At 35.5% G+C, this 12,051-nt stretch overlaps 1 long non-coding RNA gene across 1 annotated transcript in view; it reads right to left on the minus strand.

Moving 5' to 3' along the window:
* LOC108586067 overlaps positions 1–11,023 on the minus strand; it is a 30,124-nt gene extending 19,101 nt beyond the window's left edge. The window contains exons 1-2 of the long non-coding RNA XR_001902770.3: positions 9,037–11,023; positions 3,896–3,971 (exon numbers count right to left, since the gene is read on the minus strand). This is a non-coding gene — a long non-coding RNA (uncharacterized LOC108586067). The remainder of the gene's footprint in view (positions 1–3,895; positions 3,972–9,036) is intronic.
* Between the last annotated feature and the right edge of the window lie 1,028 nt (positions 11,024–12,051).

The raw sequence follows: 12,051 nt of genomic DNA on the forward strand, positions 1-12,051 counted from the left end.
TGGGAGGGTCAGTTTTTTCTCAGGCTATGTGAATGACATGCTTAATGAAACCAATCCCCTAAGCCCTATGCATATCAGACACCGCCTCCTCCAGCCTCCTCATATAAAGCTGGTATCTGCTGCACTCTGGGTTTCCTCTCCCAGCTTTGAAGACCCCCTCCCTCTGTCTCGTACAGGGAAGCTTCTTCCTTCTTTCTTTTTTCTTGCCTATTAAGCTCTCTGCTCCTTAAAACTACTCCACGTGTATCTGTCATTTTATGCAATTCAGCCTAAGAGCCCTGGTGTTCCTCCACTCATCGAAGTCATATCATTTCTTTTTCTTTCTTTCTTTTTTTTTTTTTTTTGGTCTTCCTCTCTCACTCGGGCTGGAGAATAATAGCACAATCATATCACAACTCACTGCAGACTCGACCTCCTGGGCTCAAGCAATCCTCCCACCTCATCTTCCCAAGTAGCTGGGACCACAGGCATGCTCTATCATGCTTGGCTAATTTTTTTTTGTGTGTGTATATATATATGTGTATGTGTATATATATATATATATATATGTGTATATATATATATATGTGTGTATATATATATATATATATATATTTTTTTTTTTTTTTTTGGAGAGATGAGGTTTCTCCATGTTTCTCAGGCTGGTCTGATACTCCTAGGCTCAAGCAATCCTCGGGCTTCAGCCTCCCAAAGTGCTGGGATTACAGGTCTGCGCCACATGCCTAGCCTTGGATTTATTTCTTTTATCCAAATACTCCTTTAATATTTCTGCAGTCTTATAATTCCACTATTTGATCAGGAAGTGAGTTTCCTTTCATTAATGTTGTGTGAACTCTCTTTAAATCAATTAATGTAAACAGTATATTTTCCAGGAGAGCAAATTTTTCTTAAATTGTATACTTGATTTTAGTTTCTGTTGCAAGTTTTCTAATTTGATTCTTTTTCAGAAATACCTATAATTAGAGAATCAAATCTCTCCTTTTTTCTCTCACAGATACCATCTTCTCTTTGATAGCTTTCATGTTTTGTACTTTTCAACTTTTTTCTATATTCTAGGATGGTTTCTCAAATTCTCTGATGTGTTCATTTTGTTTTTTGCTATTTTGAATATGGATTTAGTTTAGGTGCATATTTTAGCTCCTCTACAATGTTTCCTTTTTTTTTACTCTACCAGTCTCTAAAAATCTATTTCCATTTCTTTAATAGGTCATCTAAGGGATCTGCATTCCTTTAAGTGTGTTGTTGATATGGTAATTGGGTTATGGGGGTGGTTTTGCCACCCTGTTCTCATGATAATGAGTGAGTCTCAGGAGATCTGATGGTTTTGTAAGGGTCTGGCATTCCCCTTGCTTGCACTCACGCCATCCTGTGCCCTGTGAAGAAGGTGCCTTTTTCTCCTTTGCCTTCTGCCATGATTGTAAGTTTCCTGAGGCCCCACCCAGCAATGCAGAACTGTGAGTCAATTATGCTTCTTTCCTTTGTAGATTACCCAATCTCGGATATTTCTTCATAGCAGCATGAGAATGGAGACTAATACAGTTGTATAATGCTCTTTTTCTTGTTTTATAAAAAAATACTGTAGGTCTAAACAGTTGGTTGACTGCTTCTGCATATTCAGATTTGGTGTTTTCCAATAGCGTCATGAATTGAAATTCCTGACTTTTTTTTTTTTTTTAATAACTCAAACTTTTATTTTAGATTCAGGGAGTATATGTGTAGGTTTGTTACATGGATATATTGCATGATGCTGAGGTTTGGGATGTGATTGATCCCTTCACCCAGGTACTAAGCATAGTACATAGCATATACAATAGTTGGCTTTGAAACTTAATCTCTCTTTCTTTCTCCCAGTAATCCCCAGTGCCTATTGTTGCATCTTTATATCCAGTGTTTAGCTCCCACTTGTAAGTGAGAACATGTGGTATTTGGTTTTCTGTTCCTGTGTTAATTCACTTAGGATAATGGTCTCTAGCTGCCTCCATGTTGCTCCAAAGCACGTGATTTCATTCATCATGAAATCTTTGCCAGTTCTTGTGTCCAGAGTGGTATTGCCTAGGTTGTCTTCCAGAGTTACTATAGTTTGAGGGCTTATATTTTAATCTTTAACCCATCTTAAGTTAATCTTTGTATATGGTGATAGGCAGGGGTCCAGGTTTATTCTTCTGCATATTGCTAGCCAGCTATCCCAGCCAACATTTATTGAATAGAGAATCTTTTCTTCATTGCTTGTTTTTGTTGACTTTGTTGAAGATCAGATGTGTATACATGTGCAGCTTTATTCCTGGGTTCTCTATTCTGTTTCATCTGTCTATGTGTCTGTTTTTGTATCAGTACCATGCTGTTTTAGTTACTGTAGCCTTATAGTATAGTTTGAAGTTGGATAATGTGATAATGTGATATCTCCAACTTTGTTCTTTTTGAATAGGATGGCTTTGGCAATCCAGGGTCTTTTTAAGTTCTACATGAATTTTAGAATAATTTTTCTAATTGTATAAAAAATGATGTTAGGAACTTGATAGGAATAGCAGTGAATCTGTAGATTGCTTTGGACAGTATGGCCATTTTAACTATACTGACTCTTTAAATCCATGAGCATGGGAGGTTTTTATTGGAATCTTGTTAAATCCCTTTTTCTGATTTGTAATTGGATGCACAAATGAACTACAACCTACTATTGCCCTTAGACAGAAAAATAATGTGGCATAATTTCAAACTGACAATATTTAAATATTTCTTTCATATTTGTTTACTAGTGAAATGGTTGCTGCCTACAAAGGGATTTTTAAATCAAAACCATAATACTAAATATGAAATATCATTATCGTTTCCACTTTGGCAGAGGGAGGATTAGATTACAGGTTTCCGTGTTACAACTAGAATTCTTTGTGGAGCCCCAACTGCATTATTACTGCTTTCCCACTGTTTTGATGCCCCTTATGACTGGTGTACCTTGTAATGGTGTAATGATGTGACTGGCCTTACTCTTCATGCAGCTTAAGGCTAATGACACCTGAGTGTTGACAGGATCTTATCTGGAGAAGCTTTGCTATATTCTACTGCCTGCTTTCTGTAAAGTCAAACATAGGAAATATGTGAAAAACCATGACAATGTAGACCTCAGTACTCTCAATCATCCTTCTCTGGCTCTCCTAATGTATCCATTTTACTTGAGCACAAATGATTTCCCACTTAGCAATCGATATTCTCAGTCTACCCTAACTTTGTTTAGTGTCTTTCATCTACACTTCTATTGTTATTCACTATTGATCTTCCTTGGGAATCTCATTCTTCAACCAACTCTTCTCTCTCAATTTCTTGACCTTGCTTGTGATTAGAAAATGCATAAATTGGGAATTAAAAGAAAAAAGAAGAGTAAGCTACATGATTTATGCAATGCAGTTTTAGAAAACTTTATTATAAAATTATACCTATTTATTGTATGAAATTTAGAAAATACAAATAATACAAAAAGAAAATTTATAATTGATAATCCCACTACCCAGGGAATATCAATGTTAACATTTTGTATCCTGTCTACATGCATATAAAGAGATATGAGAAAGAAAGAATTACTATAAATAAACCATTTAACTTGATTTTAAATTAATAATTTATCATGAATATAGCTTTTCATATTAGTTAGAATACTTTTTTTGTTACTATGTTAACACCTGCATGGTATTATATGAATGTGACAGTTTATTAAATCAATGTTCATTGCTTTCAAATTTGCATTAGTGTACATAATGCTGATATTAGTATATTGGAATTTGTATATGAATCATATGAATTCAGAGGAGACACAGTCAAACCAATAGCATTCTTCCCCTGGCCCCTCAAACTCATGTCTTTTTCAGGTACAAAATACAATCACCCCATAGCTGCAAAGTCTTACCTGTTTCAGCAACGATTCGATCATTTAAAGTCCCATCTCATTTGGGTCTCAAGGCAAGCTCCCTCCAGCTATGAGCCTGTAAAATGCAAAACAAGTTATCTACTTTGAAGATAAAATGGTGGGAGAAATATTGGGTAAACATTTTCGATTTCCAAACGGAGAAATAGACCAAAAAAAAAGAAGTGACCAGCCCAATCTAATCTAAAGCCCAGCAGGCTAGAAATTTAATCTTAAAACTGCACAATGATACTTTATTCTATATACTATCTCCTGGACATACTGGGGCTGGGGTTGGGCCCCCAAGGCCTTAGGCAGCTCTGCTCCTAGGGCTGTGCTGGATGTACAGCTCACATGGTTACTTATATGAGTTGGAACCCAGTGTCTATAGCTTTCCCAGGTGAATGTTGCGTGCTGCCAGTGGCCCAACCCAGCAGTGGCTGCACTCCCACACTCCACTAGACATTGCCATGGTAGGGACTATATGTGGCAACTTTACCCCTGGAGCAAGTTTTTGCTTGGGTTCCCAGGTAGATTGATATATCCTTTGAAATCTAGGGGGAGAACACCACATCTCTACCTCTCTTGCATTTTGCAGACCTGCAGAATTAGCACTACATGAATGTGGATGCTGCGGAGGCTTACTGCTTGTGTCCTCCAAAGCTGCAGCACAAGCTACACCTGGAGTCACTTGAGCCACAGCTAGAGTAGCCAGGATCCAGGGAGCAGCAATGTATGGATGCAGGGAACTCCAGGCCTATCCCGCAAAGCCATTCTGCCCTTCCAGACCTGTGCCTTTTCTCCATTGTCCTAACACACAACACTTACCTTTCTTGTTTTCATGCTAATCTTATTAGAAAGTGGTGACTGGGCCACACCCTCAGCAATCTCTCCCAAACTTGGCTTTTTACTCTTAACATGATCAGGCTGTAACTTTTCCAGATTTTGGGGGGGTTAATCACCTTTAGTTATAAATTCTGTTTTAAATTATTAATTTGCTCCCAGATCTCAGTATAAGCAGTTAAAAGTAACCATACAGCTCCTTCTCTAATTTGTTTAGAAATTTCTTCCAGAAATCCTAGTTCAACATTCTTAAGTTCCACCTTCATAAAACCCTAGAACATGGACACAATGGAGGCAAGTTCTTTGCTACAGTATAGTAAGGATGGTTTTTATTCCAGTTCACAATAAGATATTCCTCATTTCCATCACACCTTATCAGAATGGTCTTTACTGTACATATTTCTATCAGAAATCTTAATAGAAAATGAACCAACAACAAAGTCAGTTTACAAAGCCACAAATATTTTCTTGAGATGATTAATAAAATTGGTAATTTTAACAAGGATTGATCAAGAAATAAGTAAAGAAACACAAATTACCTATAGCAACGAAAGAGTTAATACAAATACAGAGCTCGTAGATACTGAAAAGATAATACTATAAAGAACTTTATCCTGATAAACGTGATTGTTTAAGTAGAATGAAAAAAATCTTGAAAAACACAATTTACCAAATCTGACAAAAGAAGAAATAGAAAATTTTAATAGCTCTGTAACTTTTAAAGCAATTGAACCTATTACCAAAACCCTTCCACAAAGAAAACTGTAGGCCCTTATGGCTTATCACTGAAATCTATAAATCATCTAAAGAAGAAATAAGTCGTACATAAGGCTTTTTCAGAAAATAAAGGTGGAGATAATACACCCCATCTTGTTTTATGAGGATGGCATAACCCTGATACTAAAACGTGACAGAGACATTACAAGAAAAATTATCACCCAATTTAGCCACATAAAATGAAAAGACAATAGTTTCACATCTGTTTGCATTTGACAAATGTCTTAAGGACTTGAATGTTATAAATCACTCTACTATAATGTGAAACATCTTTTATCAAATATCACAGGAATGATCAATACCTGATGACTGGAGAGGTAAAACAGAAGAGAAATACAAGTTTCTGCATGTCAGCCAGACGTAGCTAACATCATTTTTACAGAGCATCAGGAATTGCCGTGGCACTGTTGTTAACAGAAACTGAAAGCAGAGAACTTACTGATTTTAGTATACACCAGAATGCCTTGACAAACATTCCCATAATCGAGCTCCTGTACATATTAAATCCGGATAATGCTGAGTGGCTTATTGTGAAATAAGAATAATAACCACAGAGTCCTAGAATATAATGCCACTAAATCCTACTAGCAGAGTTTTGAAACAGAAAAATTAATTCATTTACTTAATACAAGACTAGTTATTGTGTAGTCTGTGACTTTCTCCTTGATGAATATTTTTGAGTTCATTAAAATATTTTCTATTTTAAGACAAAACCTATTGTCAGCAATTTTTTATGTGAAATTGTAAAAATCTTTTCTTAATAACATCTAATAATTTTTTCCCTAACAATATCTTATTAATTTTTATTACACATCTGAGTATATTTGATGAGTAAAAGGGGAGTCAAATTAATGGTTATGACTCTTAGGAAGAATACTAATATTTCATCATTTAATCAGCACTTAGTTAAATCCTACTTATTAATTACTTTAAACAACTCCCTGTAGAAAACACTCCAGTGCTATTTATTGCTTTTATTCATGAAATACTTTTGTAAAAATATTTCCAATGCTTTTGTATTATCTTCACCCTTAATATAATATCAGAGTGAATACAGTTTTGCTGAATTAGGAACTATCTCAATTCTTTGTGATATAGTTTATCTTCATAGATGGCCAAAGGAAGCCATCTTTTTGGAATGCCTTTATCAAATTGCTACTAGATAGAAAAATAAATTAATATTCATGCTGATCAGGTTGTAGTCTTCGAAGACATTGGCGTGAATAAATAAGGCAAGTCACAAACCCATGCCACTCTACGATGTTTATTAAAACAATCATACCCTGTCAAAAACATAACTCAGCACGTTACCCAGAGATTAATAATACAAGTCACCTCCTTTAGAGCCAGTAGATGAAACTGTAATCGTATCAACTCTTTCATTAATGGCTCTGTAACTTTTAAAGGAATTGACTCCATCACCAAAACCTTTCCACCAAGAACACACTGTAGGCCCATATGGCTCGTCACTGAAATCTATAAATCATCTAAAGAAGAAATAATGTGTTACATAAGGCTTTTTCAGAAAATAAAGGTGAAGCTAACATACTCCAACTTGTTTTATGAGGATGCATAACCCTGATAATAAAATGTGACAGAGACATTACAAGAAAAATTATCACCCAACTTAGCCACATAAAATGAAAAGACAATAGTTCCACATCTGTTTGCATTTGATAAATGTTTTAAGAACTTGAATGTTATAAATCACTCTATTATAATGTGAAACATCTTTTATCAAATATCACAGGAACGGTCAATACCTGATGACTGGAGAGGAAAAACAGAGGAGAAATACAAGTTTCTGAAAGTCTGCGTTGGTGTTATGCATTAAATAATACTACTTTTTCTTGCCTCTTGTTGACATACGCAGAAATCAGTATGCAATATGCCAACCTGCTCTTGCCACATCTATTACTCTGTAACTTATTCTTAAGCAAATTATCCCAATACAATAGGCAGCTCTTCTGCAAGCTTACTTAAAATGCTTTTATTCCTACTCATCCTATGGTCATATCTTTGTTTCTCTTTTCTCACAAGCACATGTTATTAGGCATGTCTTATCTTCTTCATAGATTCAAGGGTTTCTGTGTGGTTCTGTGTGTCAGTGACCACTATACATGTAAATATGCATGTGTACAAACATAATGTCCTGTCTACAGTCATCTATACTTGTCCCTAGAGTTTCCTATGCTTTAATTTCTGTTTTGGTTTAAGTCAAAGATGTGTTGCTTAGATATTCGGGTTATCAACCAGGCAAGTCTATTCTTTTGAGCTACTCCTTTTTTCTGTCTAATCCTTCACTTCAGCTAGTTGCTTGTTATATCCTTCCAAAAACATCACTTCATCATGCTGTCTTCTACAACTTCTCTAAAAGCCTCTTTATTATCATTTTAATTATTCACCTAAGAATTGGCTTGTTGTTTGTCTTTTCCAAACTCTAGAAAACCAAAGGGAATTTTATTGTTAGGAAGCATCTAGAGCAGTGGTTAGTAAACCAGGGCCCATGGGCCAAATCCAGCCTGCAGCCTGTTTCTGTATAGCTCACAAACTAGGAATCATTTTTATATTTTAAAGTGGTTGGGATACAAACAAAATATATTCTATGACACATGAAAATGATATGAAACTCAAATTTCACTGTTCATAAATAAAGTTTTACTGGAACCTAGCCATACCTATTCATTTACATATTGTCTATCGCTGTTTTTGCAATACAAGAGTAGAACTGAGATGTTGCAAGAGACCAAATGGCCCACAAAGTCTAAAATATTTACCATTAAGTAAAAGAAAAAAAATTTGCCAACTGTTAGTCTAGAGAATTGAAAAATGGAAATTGTTGTTCACAAGGTTAAATGATTTCCCCAAGGCCATGGGAATTTATTGCTGAGCCAAGGCAGGAACTTTGATTTCTTTATTCATCCATTGGTACCCTCCTTATTGTATCATATACCAACTACCCATTTCAAAGACATATTTAACCTTGTACTGAAAGACAAGGGGAAACTCCATTTCTCATTGGGTCTCCTGCATTTCCAATGTTAGTCAGTCACAAAAAACACTGTGGAAGAGATCAACATTTAGATGACTACTGAAACAGGGATTATCATACAATGAATAATGAACTGGGTAGCAAAGACTATTTACATCCTTACTAATCCTGAGTTTTAAAAAAAAGTCAACGTTAATTTTAATTAGAAAGAGTTGTATTAATATTATAGTGTTGCACTTCACATATTATTTTTATATACATGTACATTCTTAGAAAAAAACAAGAACCCATTCTCTGGGATAATTTATCATCTTGCTTTAAAATAAAGAAACAAGTTCTGTTGCCAAGAGGTTTCTCACAGGTTCCAGCTTTGTCAGGATAAATAATTGTTTGATCAAAATAGCAGCTGGCCTAGTGCCCCTGGCTGAGAGAGCTGATTAATGAACTTTAATTAGTAGTTACAACTCTAGAACCACCCAGCAACCTTCGACCAACCTCTTCTTGATCATCCACCTCCTTTTTCTGCTTTTACCTTGGAAATAATGAGCGTCTACTCTAGACATCCACAGGCCTGTGCGGAGATAGAAGTTCACAGCAGGAATTGCAGATATTTCTTGTTTCTTCTTTACTGGGCAAAAAAACAAAGATACTTCAGAGAAAAGATAATGTGGTAACTATCCCTTTGTAACTCTAACCCAAAGCGCTACTGCCCTTTTTTGTGAAAATACTTTTAAAAAGTCGTATGTGAAAAAGGGGAGGGAGGTATCTGTCATCCTTTTCAGAGACCACCCATGCTGCTACATTGCCATATGGGGTGCTCCTTGCTAGACAACTTCTGTGGAAGAGTGAAGTTGTTGCTGTCTCAGCTTCAGCGCAAAGTATGTAGGGAAGACAATACTGTCATTTGCTGTTAGCTCTGTAATTCCTGACACCACTGAACTAGTGAGTGGCTGTGACTTGAAGGTGTAGGCATAACTAGAGAGGGTAGGTGGGTAATGAGATATGGCAGGACTTTAATATACTAAATATGACTGTTGCCAGAATACAAAGAAAAGACTGACCCTGGCCTGGTGTCTCCATTTGTGGACATACACCAGTTCAGAGTCTTTTCCCCAATCTCAAGTTCACACTGCTCCATCATTCAAGGAGAGATGCTTCTTTATGACGTAGTCAGAGAATAAATTTTTCTCATCACCTTAGCAATACACTACCATTACCCACAAGAATGGTATTTACTTTGGGCCTTCTCTTCTACTCCTCACTAAGGCAATATATAAAATTAGGTAAAAAACAAAAACAAACCAGCATTATCTGTGGCATTGGCAAGAAATGCCTGATGTTGAATTCCTAAAAGTGTCATCAGATACCCTGTTCATAAAGACTAACAGAATGCATTCAAACTCATTGTAGTAAAGCAGACAGAGTCTTGGTATTGGAGGAGTTGGAGTCTGGGCTCAAGGGTTTTCAAAATGGGATGGGTTTAAAGCAGATATTTTCAAGCAGGGAAATTATTAGAATTTGACAATGTTCATAACACAATAGTTTAGGGTTGGTGAATGCTTTGAGATGAGGCATTGACATGATAAATAAAACTTTGATCAATGGTCTATTTACTGAGGTGAGCAAACTTATCTCTGATGAATTGATTTGTAGGAATTTCTTGAAGAAAACAGTAAAGTTGTTTACTGATTTAGTTTCATGTTAGAGTGTTTTTTAAATTTTTGTTTTGTTTTGTTTGTTTTTAGAAAAAAAAATCAACTAAGCCATGTTGATATAGATAGTTTCAGTTTTCACCAGAATGACCTTTAGTACTCCATGGTATCAGAAGAAGAAGAAAAAAAAAATTGGTGTGGTATTGACAATCCAAATTTGTGTCTTTGTAGTATTTCTAATAGTATAAAGAAACATACATAAACAAACATATACATTGTTCTAGAATAAACATTACTTTAATTGTTAGGGTTTGTACAAACAATAATACTCAGAAAGAAAGAGAATTTTTTTCCTAGGATAATGCAATTTTTAAAGGTTTTCTGTAACCACAATGGAAGATATAGATTTACATTATTATCCAGATGAGTTTCATTCTCCACTTTATCTCTAGATCAAACCACACAATCTCCTGGTTTAGACTATTACTAGTAGGTAGTATCTAGCCATATATCCTGTCCAAAACAGAACCAACTCCCCATTAAAATTCTTAGCAGAGGCCTTGAAGTTAAAATTTTACTTTACTGTAGGCCACATTGAATTCACTAATATTTGAAAAATGAAGGTAAACCATACATGCCTTTATTATATCTAAATTAAAGCCAATCAGTAGGGGTGGCACTTGTTCTAGATAACACAGTTAGTTGCAAATTATTTTATCTTTTCTCCTTTTCTTTGTTTTCCATACAAATAATTCCAGCTGAGCTTAAATAGTCTTTTTTGTTTGTTTGTTTTGTTTAACTTTTAAGTTCAAGGGTACATGTGCACAAGTGTTATAGAGGTAAATTTGTGTCATGGGGGTTTGTTGTACAGATTATTTTGTCACCCAGGTATATTAATCCTTGTACCCATTTGTTATTTTTCTGATCCTCTCCCTCCTCTCACCATCCACCCTCTGATAGGCTCTAGTGTGTGCTGTTCCTCTCTTGTGTCCATGTATTCTCATCATTAGGTCCAACTCATTCATGAGAACATGCAGCATTTGGTTTTCTGTTCCTATATTGGTTTGCTAATTCAGCTTAATTCTGAGAATTCATGGAATAAAAAAAAAAAAGAAAAATAAGGTAAATTTAATCATTCTGATACTGACATATATTATTTATTTTGGTAAAATGAGAATGAGAATATTAAAATTACATAGTGATTTTTGTAGATGAAGAAAAGCAGAATATTTCAACCCAAAATATGCCTCTTTGACATCAATATTTTTAAGCTTACCACAATTGGGAAGCAGCAGTTACAGAAAAGGCTGAGTTTCCCTTTCTTATTATCGCAGACTATAAACATTCCTGTAAAAAAGATGCAGGGGGACTCTGCCTTCTCTTTCCACATGTAGACAGAGATATAATTTCTCGCTTGCTTATCAGCTCAGAGATGGCACCAGCAGAGTCAGAGGAATTTGGGAACAGACTTTGTCTACTTTTCTACAGCTTTTCCACATTTGGGGCCCTAAAGCTGCTTGTTATTTCGGTCTTAACACTTCTAAATTGGTTGTTCTTTGTTAGATATGCTATATAAGCAGGAACCCTTGTTGCAGGAAGTCAGGGACCCCGAACGGAGAGACTGGCTGAAGCCGCTGCAGAAGAACATAAATTGTGAAGTTTTCATTGACATTTATTAGTTCCCCAAATTAATACTTTTATAATTTCTTATGCCTGTCTTTACTGCAATCTCTAAACATAAATTGTGAAGATTTCATGGACACTTACAAATTCCCAAATCAACACCCTTGTGATTTCCTATACCTGTCTTTACTTTAATCTCTTAATCCCATCATCTTCTTCATAAACTGAGGAGGATGAATGTTGCCTCAGGACCCTGTGATGATTGTGTCAGC

Source organism: Papio anubis, chromosome 3 (genome assembly GCF_008728515.1).
Source record: "Papio anubis isolate 15944 chromosome 3, Panubis1.0, whole genome shotgun sequence".
In the NCBI taxonomy this organism is placed as follows: Eukaryota; Metazoa; Chordata; class Mammalia; order Primates; family Cercopithecidae; genus Papio; species Papio anubis.